Here is a 16,061-nt window from a genome sequence, read left to right as displayed (position 1 = left end):
AACTGGACACGAAAAGGCTATTCTCATAACACAAATCGTGATCAAAACAGACACCACCCGTATGACAACCGTTGGCAGAGTAGTAATAATTACAGGGAAAGATCACCTCCCTGCGGTAGTGACTATCACAGAGACAATCAGAGAAAAAGACAATTTGGGAAGCAAAATAATTATTATCAAGGGAGACAGAATAACTTTAGACGCAACGGTCCAGCGCGCAGTTACGATTCAGGGAGAAATTCTCCACCACGTGACCGACAAGAAAGAAACTATGGAATCTACAGACATGACGACAGACGATATGATCGTAACGAAAGAGCTGAATTGCATCAGAACTGGCGGGATTCAAACAGAGCAGGGCTCTCTCGACAACGTGAATTTGTAGAAGTTAGGTCTTCAAATCCCAATAACGACGCGCGCCAACAAAGACACAATAGGCAATGACTCGCACCGCAGGCAACCTCGTGCGCCGGCTGGCTCAGAGAAAAATAGCATAGACGCTAACCTTGAGAAAAATTCCAGTATTCTTTACCGACGTATACCGCATGATAATTGTATTCGAGTTGAAACTCTTAGTACTATGAAGAGTAAAAGATTGCACCACACTTCACACGTATAACCGTTTATTGAGAGATAATCTGCTTTTTAACTTGGTCTTTGCTATAAAATTTTTCACTTCACGTTACTAGTACACTTCGTCAGACTTAGAAACTGTTACCATGCAACAATGTTTGAAGTTAAATATCCAGTCAAGAACCAAGAGAACTTATTTCAACAGAAATTACGAATGCATTGTTATAGTGAACAGACGACACAGTGTTGTTATTTGTACATTCTTGCTTGTTAGTTGCACGATTACGTAATGACTATAAGGCTCACATACTTAGAACATTTACCAGTACTGCTAATGAGATTTTAATGCAACATTTTGGTTTACTTGAAAATACATTCTGGATTTAAAGTACTTTCTGTGAGATACCAGATGACACAGTGGTTAGTTTATGTGACAGCTACACGATTTTATCACGACGCTACTAATGAGTGACAATTTACAATGTTGCTTTTGCGGTGTTTCTGTTTTATATCTGCACAGTTTTTCTGAATTATTCTCGAAAGTAAAACATGTTTTAGTAGTAACTTTTGTGGTATAGCTACAATGAGACAGCCTTTTCTGTAGCACAACAATACGTTACAGCACAGTACTATCTTCATCACGGCAATAAGCGTAATAACTAAGATATCTATACGCAAAGCATTTCACTTTTCTTTTTCATGAGATAAGTACATTGGCTTCTGCAGAACTTAGCTATCAGAGGACAATAACTACAACACTTCCACAGAGATTATCTTACAGCAAGACGCACATTTAGCGCTACAGGACACGTATTTGAGTGATTAATTTTGTACTTAAATCATTTATTTTTAAAGATATTTGAAGTACAATGATATAAAGGTTTTCCATGATACATTTCATTCCATTGCTGTAATCTGTAACACCTGAGGGTATAATTACATTAATCCTCAGGGGGGTACACGTTTACTTTGTGTACCATGTGTTTGGCAAGCACAAGGAGCCCTAGCTAATATGGTATTTGCTTATACAACTTTACACATAGGTACCATATTTCTCTAACACACAAATTTCACAGCTATCTGATCATTTAACCGAGAGATAAACATTTTTTTTACTATGTCAGTGACACATGTTTACACAATTACACAGTTGGATGACTTCACACTTATGAAACTGTATTTTGTATGTACTTTGTGGACTCTTCATATTTTTTCAGAACCATTGTGATACTATGAGAGCTTTGAATGATATATTTGATATGGGATCATGATTTTTATAGTACATTTGAGGTAGATGACAATATTTAAATGAGCAGAGAATTTTTTTTAGGTTTTGAAATTATTGGAGGAAGCTACGACGATTTTGAGATTTGACTGAGGTGTTATGATGGTTTTTTTAGGACGATGATGTGTATTATGCTGTTGAGGTATGTTTATGATCAATAAGATGATGCTACCGTATATGAGGAATTTGATTATGCTACGTATTTATTATGATGAAATATTGAAGAAGTGTCGACAAATACGTATATGAATAATGAGTAGTGGTTAGGGACTCTGATTTGTGGAAAAGGATGTTGGAAACCAAGAATCGTACTTTAAGAGTTATGAAATGTGTGTAAATGCGTGAATGTATCACAATTCCGATGAAAACTTTTTGAACACTGTTATATTCATAGGATTCTGTTTCTACACATTTGCAATGCAAATTCTCGACATGTGAAATTTTTTATATGAGACTGTCACTGTAATGCAAACTGGTGTCGTAAATATCTCAGTAAGAAAGTTAAGTGACCACCTTCACGTAATGAGTCGTGGGCACCCAGCTGCGCGACAGTCGCCTGGAAAAAAGCCATTAGTGTGTGCCTTTCAGAGGCACAGGTGGAAAAAAAGGGGCCATTATCCTCGCTATTGACATTCCTTTGTAGAAAGCATCGCAAATACGACACGCTCAAACTTGGAAACATATGATAACACTGTGGAGCTCTTAATTTATGATATTTACTGAAATGCCTAATGAAATGACGAGAAATATTTTTATGTCTATACACCTGATTATGACTACTGTCTTTCTAGTTGAGAAATTTTTTTTACTACCTTATTAAATGCCATATGGCTAATGAATGATGTTTCATGCCTTCCTTTGTACATATTTGCTCATTTTCTTTAATATCTAGTTTCTAGCTGCACTGCAGCACTGGTTATTATAAAATTTAATAGATGTACTAATATCACTATTTTCTGTCTACAGACCCAGTAGAGAATACGTTTATGATATACTTTCTTAGAAAAGAGAGCACAAATAGACATTTCCCTTCACAGGAATTGCATAAATAATTTTTTTAATGACTTGGTAACTTTCTTGCAGAGTAAGTTTTTATGATGCATCACTCTAGTGTTAAGATGTGACATAGGTATTAAACATGGCCATTTTTACTGTAATATTTTTTCTGCTTGAGCTATGTGATGTTTAGATATAAGTTATTGCATCTGCTGCTGCTGTTTGCCAGGCATAGTGCTACTAAATTTCACTTTACATTACTCTGTTAAGCCAGTTTTACTACTGATTTATTTTTCTTGTTGCTGCACATTGGCTCATATTAGTTGTAATGTTGCATTTGCTTGGTAATTTAGATTTACTGTAGCTTGCTTTGCCAATTTCCATTTTTTTGTCATTGTTGTTTGTGTTAATTGTTCTGTGCTGCTGCATTGCCTCGTCCCTTAGTTTAGCATCTGAGCTCCGTAGATTTAAGTTAGCTTAAGATGGGGTAGGCTATATGCAAGAACAAGTTGTGATGAATTGGAAGAAATGCATTGGAAAGCTATAAGAAAATGGTTTGGCCAAAAAAGTATTTTGAAAGAGGATATGAAAAAAAAGCAGGGTTTAGGGACAACAGGTTTAGGTAGGATTTTCTTGGAAATAAATGATGAGGTAAGATAATGGAAAATAACTAATGAGGTAAGAAATATGTGAACATATAAATACAGAAAGCATGCTTGGATTGGATTTTTTTGGTGGAAACAAATGTTGAAATAAGACGAAAGATCTATGGAATGAAGTTTTGGGTTGGACTGCAGTACCAAATGTTACACTGAAAACAAACCCTGCCCTTTCATCTTGTGTTATTCTGCTATGTGTTTGTGTACCCTTGTGTATTTGTGTTTTTCCTGTCTTTATGTGTTTAGCTGATGAGAGTTACATTGTAGAATTTTTCTAATACTATGTTATTTATTTTGTAAAGATGTTTAGACATTATTTATCTGTTCTGTTTTGTTGCTCATGTGTGAAGTTGATGTTTCAAAAGTTATTCTGATCTTTTATGTATGTATTTATATCATAATTCGTGTAACACTGATGTATATGTTATTTCGATTCTTTTGTAAAGCCCGTATTACTACAAATGTTATCTGTGTTGTTATGTTCTTAATGATGTATTTTGTACCTTTGTTATTGTATTCTCATATTATAAAATTGTAATTGACACCAGTTCATCAAATTAAGTAACTTGTAAGCATTCATTTCACTGCACATATTTCTGTTGGTCATAGTATATGCACAATATGTGAAAAAAAAGAGGACTGTTAGTGTTTGGACGTGTGTTAATAATTCAGCAAGGGACTGATTAACAGCATTGCTGGTTCTAAGGACAATTCCAAAAACTTTGTGAGTGCACAAGTGGTGGTTATGGACTTGCTATATTGTCCGCAAAACTCTTTGATGGTGATTGTGCGCCTGCACAGTCGCAGCAGATGGCTGCTGGCCATCTCTACAAGGACTACAGTGGGTCTACACCTTTGATGATCCATCAGTACCATTATTTCTACAAGGACTGCAGTGGGTCTGCACCTTTGGTGGCCCACCAATACCATACTCTCTACCAAACTATACTGGGTCTTCTCTGTGATGACCTACCTACCAATATTCTTCAAAACGTCGAATGACTCTGCTGTGGGTTTGCTCTGTTGTGGCCCATTACCTGTCTGCATGTCGAGAGTCAGCACTGTCTTTCCGTTGGAAGGACAACACTACTTCTTCAAGACTGCATGGAAATCCTCTACTTCCGTGTAGATTTTCTTTTACTGCTCAGACTTTGAGAAAAACACTGCAGTTTTACTGTGATGAATGACCAGGACTGTCTTTATGGACTGTGAGAAAATTTTAGCTTTTGACCAACATTCCATCAATAAGTGTGTGCATTTGATATCTTTGTTATTGTAATTATGAAAAATTTTATCAAATCATTATTGGCCACTGCCCAAAACAATTTGTAAAATTTTTTTGTGGGGAGCATGGGGGCTATGTAAGTAGGCTGTTTATGCCAGAAAGACCCTGTAAGTAGGCTGTTTACGTTTTCTTATTGGCAACGTTACGTAGCGCTCTGTATGAAAATCACAGGCTGTGCTAGTAGGCTGTTTATGTTTTCTTATTGGCAACGTTACGTAGCGCTCTGTATGAAAATCACTGGCTGTGCTGTGTGCAGTCTCTGGCTAGTTTGCATTGTTGTCTGCCATTGTAGTGTTGGGCAGCTGGATGCGAACAGCGCGTAGCGTTGCGCAGTTGGAGGTGAGCCACCAGCAGTGGTGAATGTGGGGAGAGAATTGGCGGAGTTTTGAAATTTGTAAGACTGGATGTCATGAACTGCTATGTATATTATGATTTTTCAACACTATTAAGGTAAATACATTGTTTGTTCTCTATTAAAATCTTTCATTTGCTAACTATGCCTATCAGTAGTTAGTGCCTTCCGTAGTTTGAATCTTTTATTTAGCTGGCAGTAGTGGCGCTCGCTGTATTGCAGTAGTTCGAGTAACGAAGTTTTTGTGAGGTAAGTGGTTTGTGAAAGGAATAGGTTAATGTTTGTCAAGGCCATTCTTTTGTAGGGATTATTGAAAGTCAGATTGCGTTGCGCTAAAAATATTGTGTGTCAGTTTAAGCACAGTCTTGTATAATTTTTCAAAGGGGGCGTTTCACAAGTATATAACCTTCTTTCATGATTCTTGAACCAAGTGTTCGCTATGATTAAGTTATGCTTTGTGCAAAATTCTACCAGACGGCTTCCTCTTTCATTCCTTACTCCCAGTCCACATTGACCTACTACTTTTTCTTCTCTTCCTTTCTCTGCTATCGAATTCCAGTCCCCCAGGACTATTAAATTTTCGTCTCCCTTAACTATCTGGATAATTTCTTTTATCACATCAAACATTTCTTCAATCTCTTCATCATCTGCAGAGCTAGTTGGTATATAAACTTCTACTACTGTGGTAGTCTTGAGCTTCGTGTCTATCTTGGCTACAACAATGCGTTCACTATGCTGTTCATAGTAGCTTATCCCGGCTCCTATTTCTTTTATTCATTATTAAACCTACTCCTGCAGTACCTCTATTTGATTCTGTATTTATAACCCTGTATTCACCTGACAAGAAGTCTTGTTCCTCCTGCCACCAAACGTCACTACTTCCCACTATATTTAACTTTCATCTATCCATTTTCCTTTTTAAATTTTCAAACCTACCTGCCCGATTAAGGGATCTGACAGTCCACGTTCCGATCCGCAGAACGTTTGTTTCCTCTCTCCTGATAACGATGTCCTGCTGAGTAGTCCCCCGAATGGGGGACTATTTTACCTCTGGAATATTTTACCCAAGGTAGATTAAGACCTACTACAATAATTTTTGACGCTTCTTGCGTGGTGGAAGACTGTATAACCCTTTTACGAAAGTTCTGCAACTCCAGCGATGTGCGGCACGATGTGTAGGTTATGTAATACAGCTTCTTGGCATTCTGCTGCATTCCATTATTTGCAGAACAGTATTCTGTCTGCCTGCGGTCTTACGCTGCGCCACTATTATGGCCTTTCCCTTCCCATGTAGACAGCTGAGATCACATTTCTCTGCTAGATGTTTACAACAAATAGCCCCATCGAATCCCTCCTTACTCAACATAGTCATCTCCTCAACTGAACACATGACGTCTAGTACTGAAATAAGTAATTATAATAGCAAAAATATATTTTGACAATACGAATACTTGTTAAATACCAATATCTTTTTTGCAAATGCTCACCGGCTGCTTGCTGCTGCTTAATGCAGTTCATCATGATTACTGCTAGAAGTACCAGGTGCAAGTGGCGCTGGTGCTGCTCAGGCATTTGATAGTATGAAATGCTGTTCCAAGTGAAGCCCCTGGTTCAGAAGCCCGTTGGCCGAAAGGCATCGAAACTCAATTTTTATTCGATTCCCAAAAATACTAGGGCAGGGGGGAGGGTAGGGGGGGGAGGAGAGGGAGTGACAGAGAGAGAGGCAGAGCACAATTACGTAAGACAAAACCCAAATGCCGATCGGTTTCAGTCACAGACCGTCTTCAAGGATTCTATCCAAAGATACAAAAAATACATGTATTATACAGGAAATGTTACAGAACCTTTTCCAAGGATGTGCAAAATATATGCGAATACTTACAGGGGTAAAACAGTTTAGGCCACAACATCACATCTGTCATTACCTACATAAAGGCCACGTCTCATATGTAGAGCATGCCATCAATTCCAGAATAACACACAAGACTTTTAAAGGCAAACACACTAATAACATGCGTAAACAGAACAGTACTGAAAAGAAGACCGGAGATATAAGTGCCACAATTGTACAAAATATTGAGAAGCTGGTTAAAAATCTTTACAAAGTATTTTCATCGTGTGGTACAAAAGTGTCTCGATTATAAGTTTCTTGCTGAATGCAGAGGACTAGACTGTCTTTGGCGAACATATTTGGTATATCATCACATCTAAACAGAAAAACGAAATTGCTATCCCCAACATAGAATAACACCAATCTTGTAATGCAAGGTAGAATCGTTATAACACCCTAATGTTAAACAGCAGCATAATCATTGCATATACTCCATGAAATGTATATAAATAAACGTCAACTGTATCATGAACGTGATAAAAATAGTATCAATAACATAAAAACAAGTAAAACAGAGTGTTCAGAAACAGGTTGAAATGTCATCCAGTATTCATATGCACCGAAGTTACAGTAATGAACCATTAGTGTAAAATTTCGACTACATATAGAGTAAAACATCAAAGATTAAGAGAGTTTCATTAAAGTACTTAATTAGAAGCCTAGTATATCGATAATACTAATGCCATAAAGAAAGGAAGAGGGGCAAATAACCACAATACAACTAAGCATATGCCCGGATTTGGCTTTAAGTAATGTTGGTAACACATGAATAAAATATTGGTGCTAAAAGGCATTAGAGGCTCAGCCGCTAAAGATATATTTTGAGAGCCAAATAGAAAAATGTTATCTAATCCAGGCAAGTGATTGCTGAACACAATATGTACTTGCTTATGTAAAGGCTTAAAAAAACACTAAACAGAATGTAGGTCTCGGGCTACAGCTGCCTTATCTAACACATCACATGAGATGTAGGCTTCGGGATAACAGATGTTATATCTAACATATATTATGTACTGTCATTGATAAGGGTTTGTTATAAAATGACGAACAACATAATGAAGAATTTGTAAGTGCCAAATTTACACATTGTCTAGAATGAACGTGGATTTGTGGATCCCTGTCTGACAAGAATGATGAATTATATGGCTCGACACCTGTTTCAGTATCACCTTCATTTGTTAATCACGTGTTGTCATCCTTGTATTCCTGATGGACATTGCCCACACAGTCGGCGTATACACCACACATTCCACTGACTCATCTTGCAGAAACGCTATTGCTTCTGCCACTTCTTTCTCACTCTGCGAAATTCCTTGGGTTCCTTGTTGTAGACATAATGCACTGTTTGCTTTGTTTATCGTTGCCATTGCTCTGCTTTTTATCAGCACCGCTAGCACTGTAGCACTGCTATGAATTTCTCATCGATTGTGCAGTTCAGCTACGCTGCGTAGCCTCATAGAGGAAGAGGTGGAGGAGGATTTTAGTGCTTAACGTCCCGTCGACAACGAGATCATTAGAGTCGGAGCACAAGCTCGTATTACGGAAGGATGGAGAAGGAAATCGACAGTACCATTTCAAAGGAACCATCCCAGCATTTTCCTGAAGCGATTTAGGGAAATCATGGAAAACGTAAATCAAGATGGTCGGACGTGGGTTTAAAATGACGTCCCCCGAATGCGAATCCAGTGTGCTAACCACTGCGCCACCTCGCTTGGTCAGTGGCCTCAGGATGTGCTGCTCACCATTGGATACCTCCAGTCCCATCGCCATTAGCAGTCAATATTGCAGCTTGCATGGTAGACTCATATGTGAGATGTCGAATGCTGTAAACTTCACTGGCCTTTTGCGATCTCACACTCAAGGATTTCCTTGTCATAAAACAGTGTGCGTGTACACTTGCGATCTAATGGGAAGAGTTCTTCTTGTTGGTGGAAGGTAGGAACACTAGAAGTTGGAACTCTCACATTCCTCTACTGCTAAATCCTTAAACTGTTTTTATTTCTTGTTTTCTTCAGTCAGTTTTTGTACACTCTCTTTGCCTGCGCCCATGGTGAAGGCGTAACTCACCATCAACTCAGTATATCACTGCAACATTTAATTAACAGGAAGCATTAGGAGCATTCAGAAAATCACCACAAACTTCGGCCAAAGTTCCTTTCTGTTTTCAAAATTTTCACAAAAAGAAAAAATGGTAAGAACCGCACCATGTACAGTGGCAGCTTGAATGGATGCTAATTTCGCACCATACATGAGATTTTACACGTCATAACAAGTGGATGAATATGTCACTTGACATACTTCGGTTGTAGTAAGCAGATTTGCCTATCAAAACATACAATAATGCAAAGGGATGACACACGATTCGACGATATTTACAAACAAAAATCCTGCATGTCAACGAGCAAAAGGTGGAAAAAGCTGCTGGAAGAAACTTTTTAGTGAAGCCAGACGCGAGTTGCGCCATCACAGCCCGCTTGCAACGGAAGGATTCTAATAGGGGTTGGTGATCCGCAGCCACAGAGACAACGAACGCGCCGGGCGATACAGTGAGGGGAGCAGGTAGTGGCCCAGCGCTGCTTTCGACGGAGAAATTCTTCAGAAAACTGTGTTGGGGAATTTCCAGATGGATACAAACAGACCAGCGACGCGATTCATCGCGTGAGAGGCCCTCGGTACGCTCGTGGTGTACGCATTTAGGCGTCAGGAGCGGGCACAAAATGTCCGGTTGGCTGAAATCAACACAGAAGGAGAAAAAGGGGCGATGTTGCGGCACAGTTTAAAGGTAGCCCCTTGGTGATTCGAAGGGGAAGTTCACAGAAGATGAAAGGAACGCTCCCTTTGGTCTGAAAAAGCCGTGACGTGAAGAAGGAAAACACACAAGTGGGGACAGTTTGCTGCGAAAGACACAATACCGAAAACTTCAGGGACTCTCCTCTGAACTAGCGTCGAGTGTAGAACATGGTGCATCACGCTCTGTACAATGCCAAAAGAGGAATTTTTGTGTGGACATTGCATTCACTTTGGCTGACATTCAGCTAGAAATTAGCTGAAGAACCGTTGAGCTTTGATAGCGGAGAAACGAAACAGCCACATAGTTAATTGTTCTTGCGAGAACAGAGAGGGCATTGAAGCATGCTGCTCCATTTATGCACGTGTATAGCGCCATATTTTCCGGAGTAGGGATGAGTGTATGTTTTCTCGCCTAACAAGCAACATAGGACAGTTTCAGCTGATAAAATTAGTAAAGAATGTTTTTAGTTTTTATAGGATTTTCAGAGGACGAGAGCAGCCACACAGCTGACAGCACGTCGCAGCTAAAGATAAATGCGCTCACAGAGGCGTAAAATTGATGGATCAGCAGCTTGCGACCATGGTGAACTAGAGAAACCTTAAGTAATCTTTCGCTCAAATTTGTCACAAAAACTAACCATCCCCCATTAGACTTGATTGTCATCCTAAATAGCACTGAACTAACAACCGGAATCGCATGATTTGTCGTAATATTGGCCAACTTCACTGTCTAGAAGTAAGAAAAATCCTGTAGAGAATCTTCTATTAAAATTGGATATTGTGTTCAGTGTTATTTCTGCAAAACAGGACATAATGCGTTATCTTGAGAACTGTCCTGAAATTTTCATGTCACAATCTATGTAAACCCATGTGCTTCTTTAACAACAAAATAGAAATAAAACAAATTCAGTACAGCTAAACATCATTGTGCTCAGTCATAGAATAAGAGTCCAGTCCTAACCCCAAACAGATATTCTAGTGACGCTAATGCACTCACAGGGTGTTTTTGCTGATGTCTAACAAACGTGAAAAGGAGTGGAGTGTCAGGTAATGGCGACCCTGCCAGGATGGCAGTTGGTCTGCCAGGATGGCAATTAGTCAAATTAGAAAGAGTAATTAAAATTTGGATTAAGAATTTTCTTTTTCTTTTTGTAAACCAGAAAGTGACAAGGTTACTCAGTGTATGTGTCTGCATAGTGGTGAGATTACTGTAAATGTGTGATCCACAGAGTAGAAAAGGTTGTGTTATCGAGTAAAGAAGAATTTTTGTTTTTTGTTGTGTTGGTTTGAGTACCCACAAACTGTGGATGAAGTTTATAATGATGTGTTAATGGCATAAGAAACTTTCCATGATATTTTAGAAGCGTGTCAGGTCATATAACTACATGTCAACTAGAACTCACAGTCGCACAAATCGTGAAAGATAGAGGCCAGTTAGACGGTCTGAGATGGCGGACGGACGTAGATCTCGCATATAAGGTAAACAGAAGAGCTAGATAGGATAGAAAAAAACGTACAACAAAATGTATCGAATGCGAGTCACGAAACAGAACGAAGTGACAATACAGAGGGAATGGTGGCAGTTTCGCAATCGTTATATCAGGTCCAGAACGTACAAAGCCGAATAGATGATGAATCCAGTGGTTCAGAAGCAGAATAAGAGGACGTGCAACTTCAGTACGTTGAACCAAACATTGTAATTCTGAACCAAACGGGACAGTTTGCTAAGGAAGGAATGTGCGTTGGTGCGTTAGCACTACGCACAGAAGTCAGTGAGACGTCACAAGAAAGACGCGAACGGCAAAATCTACACCAAATGGTGACAGATGACGATGCCGAAGAGTCCGATAGTGTGTTCGCAATGTTGAAGCAACCCACTGTTCTTGTCAATCAAACAAGTGAAACGATGAGAGCAGGGTTAGCAGATTTAAAAACAGCGAATTTAAAAACCGAAACTGCGAATTTAAAAGCCGAAATGGCGAATTTAAAAACCGAAACAAATGCTGCTTTGAATGGTCTCAAATAGAAACCCATGCTGGGTTCGAAAAAGTCCGCAAAGATCAACAAAAGATGTGAACGGAAGTTAATGATCAGTTTACTGTAATCCAGAAAGAGGCGAGAGATGCGCGCGAACTTATTCCATCGCTCAGAGCCGGTCAGAAAAAGATGCGTACTGATATTGACCAGGTGCTAGAAGCAGTGTCTAATATCAACCAAAGAGTTTATAATTTAGCTCGTAAGGCGTCTGGTAAGGCGCAACAAATCGTGGAATAACTCAACGTCACGAAACGTGTCACGCGAGCCGCGTTAAAAGCATTCGATACACGCATTGTAAACATCGTCTCGAAAAATAAGCAGAGGTATGAACAGATTCGAACAGAACTGGAGCAGTGCATTGAAAACCGTACAGAAAGTAGTAGTGAGGCGACGGAATCGGTAGTATCACCTAACATAGTGGTGGAAAAATATTTTAAAAATGGTTCAAATGTCTCCTAACCCCAAACAGTTATTCTAGTGACGCTAACGCACTCATAGGGTGTTTTTGCTGATGTCGGACGAACGTGAAGAGGAGTGGAGTGTGAGAACCATTATACAGTTGTTCTGACACATTATTTTTGCATTTTATCTGCAGAAAGATGAACACTGTCACAGAGTCTAAACGAAAAATGAGCACGGCACAATTGCATTCTCCTTTAAATATTGGGAAAGGGGACTGGAACACCTTCTTTTACCATCGTATTTTGAGCGTCGTGTATGCAAAACTTCACCAAGTAGTAACAACACTCTAATTTAAAGGAAAGGGAAGTGGAATAGCTGTGTTTTCTCGAAATCTCATATAGACGGTGACTAGTCTCATTTTCTGAAGCCCTAGTGTTGACGTGTTCATGATGCTCGGCTAGGTGTGGATAAACACTTGTTTCATATTTTACTGTCCAAAAAAAGAGAGGATGAACAGTACTCCGACTGCTTTGTCTACAATATGCTGTAGAGTGGATATACTCTTGTAGTAACTAATCCGACGCTCCATGTTGTGAAGGTCCGCCGGAGTACAGAACAAGATTGATTACATATCGGCTTTGATTAAACAGTCTCCTACTGTAGCAGAGAGCTAATGGGGCTGTCACTGAACACGACGCAAATCAACTGTGATCGCCTCATGCTTTATTGAAGTGGCTACACAGAACACGATTTCTGCGGCATTTACCACTACATGACATCTCCCGAGATAAAATTAACGTACATCATTCAGAGCCAGAAGAAACGAACTGTTTTTTCGGTGATGTAACTGCCAGTGAGAAATACTGTTAGCTCCCACTAGTAAAAAAAAAGAAAGAAAAAAGTCAGTGCTGTGTGTACTTTGGACTCGAAACCCAAAAAAACGAATACTGAAAACTCTCGCATAGGCAGAAAATGAGGAGGATATGAAAGTGAGCTAACACGTTCTGATAAGCTAAAGTTAATAACATAATAACCTTCCCGTCACACTAAACAACAGCACCAATATGGAAAGGTCCGAAATTCTTGAGCGTCTACCAGCTTCTCTAGACATTATAACAAAATGTACACTACTTATTTGTTTATTTACTTACTTTTTATCCACTTGTACGCCTAATGGCACTAACTCATAGTTTACGTTATAACATAACCATAACTAATTAAATAAAAAAGATTCGACGTGGAACTAGCTCGTAAAGTAGGTTAGGTGCAGATAAACCACCGCTTGGGATATAAACCCGCATTGATTTTTTGAATTGACTGCCATCGATTCAGGAGTTGGCCAGCAAGACAGGTTTGTCTTACTGATTATTCCATCAAAGTTCATCCCACCAGTTTGCTCCAGTGGTGAGAAAATAAAGTATTCCAATTATTCAAGAAATGTAGAAATTTGTGGTAAGGACTATGGACCAAACTACAGAGGTTAACGGTCCCTAAGGTTACTCACTACTTAAACTAACTTACACTAAGGACAACACACACCCATGCCCGAGGGAGGACTCGAACCTCCGACGGGAGGAGCCGCGCGAACCGTGACAAGACGCCCAAGACCGCACGGCTACCCAGCGCCAATTTTTCTACTTACATGTAACTTTTCTGATGTTTTACTTGAACAATGTACAATATAGGGTCTAAAGAGAAGAACCATGGAATGACTCGTTAACGCTACTGCATTTAAGCTTCACTTTCTCGTGATATAATTGTTCTGGGTAGTTCCCAGAATCAATAACGGCACATTTGCGAGAACATGAGGAAATGGGTTAAATCTCCGCATGTTTTAAAGACAAAATTTCCGCAACTCCAACAAAGTGACAACAGTTTTTCAACCATATCCCCTTCGCGTAAGATGACATTGAACACACCCTGCGTGAGATTATATCACCTGAAGATATTATTTATATGAATGCATGGTGTCCGTTCTTTCGGACATCCACAGCTGTGATAACATACTATGTAAACTGAAGTTGGAGAGGGAGTGTGGAGGGGAGGGATAGGAAAGGGAAGGAATTCATGATGTCACTTTACTTGGAGCCAGCGGTGACAAGTGAAAATGTGTATGGGACCTAGATTCTAGCACGGGGTCTTCTGCTTACTAAACAGTTGCTTTAACCACTGTGCCACGTGGACACAACATTTTAATAGCAATTGCGTGAAGTATCTCGCTACGCAACGTCGCCGACCCACATCCCCACCCAGCGTCATCTGTCTGTAGCTGCCGTTCATGTCCCTCTTGCTCGCTGCTTTGAGATTCCTGCAGGACGTCCAAGTTGATTGTACATTCTTACTGAAGGTGGTGGATTCAGAGCCCATTGACGTGCACTAGTTATATGAATGTGTGTTGTCCGCTCTCCCAAAGATGCCCGAAAGCACAGACACCATGCCTCGGCATGTCCAAAAGAACAGACACCATGCATTCATATAAATGATTCCCTTCGACAGACTCTGAATCACACCCCTTCATTGCGAATGCATCATCACGTTCGACCTCCTGCAGGAATCTCAACGTAATGGACAAGGGCGACATGTATGGCGACTGTGGATAGATGGCGCTGGGAGGGACTGTGAGGGGGGTCATAGAGCGCATACCGCGATGGTTCAAGCAGTTGCGATCAGTACTGTGTCCAGGTTGCACAGTGGTTAACGCAGATACCTAGTTTGGCCAGCGTGGTTGCTCAGCATGTTCGGTAAGATAGCTGGCTGCCTTCTGTAGTAAAAAAAAAAAAAAAAAAAAAAAAAAAAAAAAAACTGAGTGAGATATACAATGATAAACTTGAAGAGGGTGTCTTGTGAGTTCCGCTCAAACCAAATGATGCGAACAATAACGAACAATATGTAATAACGATGAAAAATAAAAGTAAGGAGGGTTCGAATCCCGGTCCGGTACATATTTTCACTCGTCTCTGCTGACTTCGTATACAGTCCCAATGCAACTGACGTCATGAATTACTTCCTTTTCCTTTGCCTTTTCCCTCCTCCTTGCATCTTCAATTTACATAGTATGAAAATATTATTCCGCTGTATAAGATATACAGATAGAAACCTTCAGGCAAAGAATTGAAATCTGCTCTTCTAACATCGACACCCAATAAAAAAAAATAAAAGAGTGGACGAACCCCGAAGAAAAAACGTACCAAAGAAAGAAAACAGCGAGCTTTGTAAACAAAACGATGTAAGCTCGATTGCATTACATCAATTTAAAACACAGGGAAAAAACGTATCGAACAGCCAGCTGATTATTCGTCAGAGTTAGATTCAGATTCACGTCGCGGCAGTATCTGAGATACAGAATACAGAATTAGAAATTGGCGAAGAAATATTTGAAGAAGATAAAGAACAAGAACACGAAGAACAAGAACAAGAGCCTTGGACTCTAGAGAGAATCAGATTTCCCTATCACTCAATGATTCGGCTGTAGTAAAAGTGCAAGGAAACCTAGAAACTCATTCCGGCCCTTTCTAGTCAACGTAATTTCAGTATACCAAGAAGAAAACTATGAAGACCTGTTTTACAAAAAACTTCCAGGAATCTACAAATTTAGTGACATATAGGAAGAGTCATTCATTGGCACTGACGAGGTGGTACTGACACTGACGAAATCCACTAGCATAACACAGCACAGTTCTATAACGCAATGACTTTTTCAGAGGACGTAACGAAGTATTATTTTTGTACAACTATTTTAAAGGGTTATGTTCAGATTTATGAGAAATTGCTGTCCAATATTGTGCCGGATA

The sequence above is a fragment of the Schistocerca americana genome, chromosome 4 (assembly GCF_021461395.2).
Source record: "Schistocerca americana isolate TAMUIC-IGC-003095 chromosome 4, iqSchAmer2.1, whole genome shotgun sequence".
NCBI classification, from domain to species: domain Eukaryota; kingdom Metazoa; phylum Arthropoda; class Insecta; order Orthoptera; family Acrididae; genus Schistocerca; species Schistocerca americana.
The sequence above is the reverse complement of the archived record's forward strand: the minus strand, read 5'-3'. Positions refer to the sequence as shown.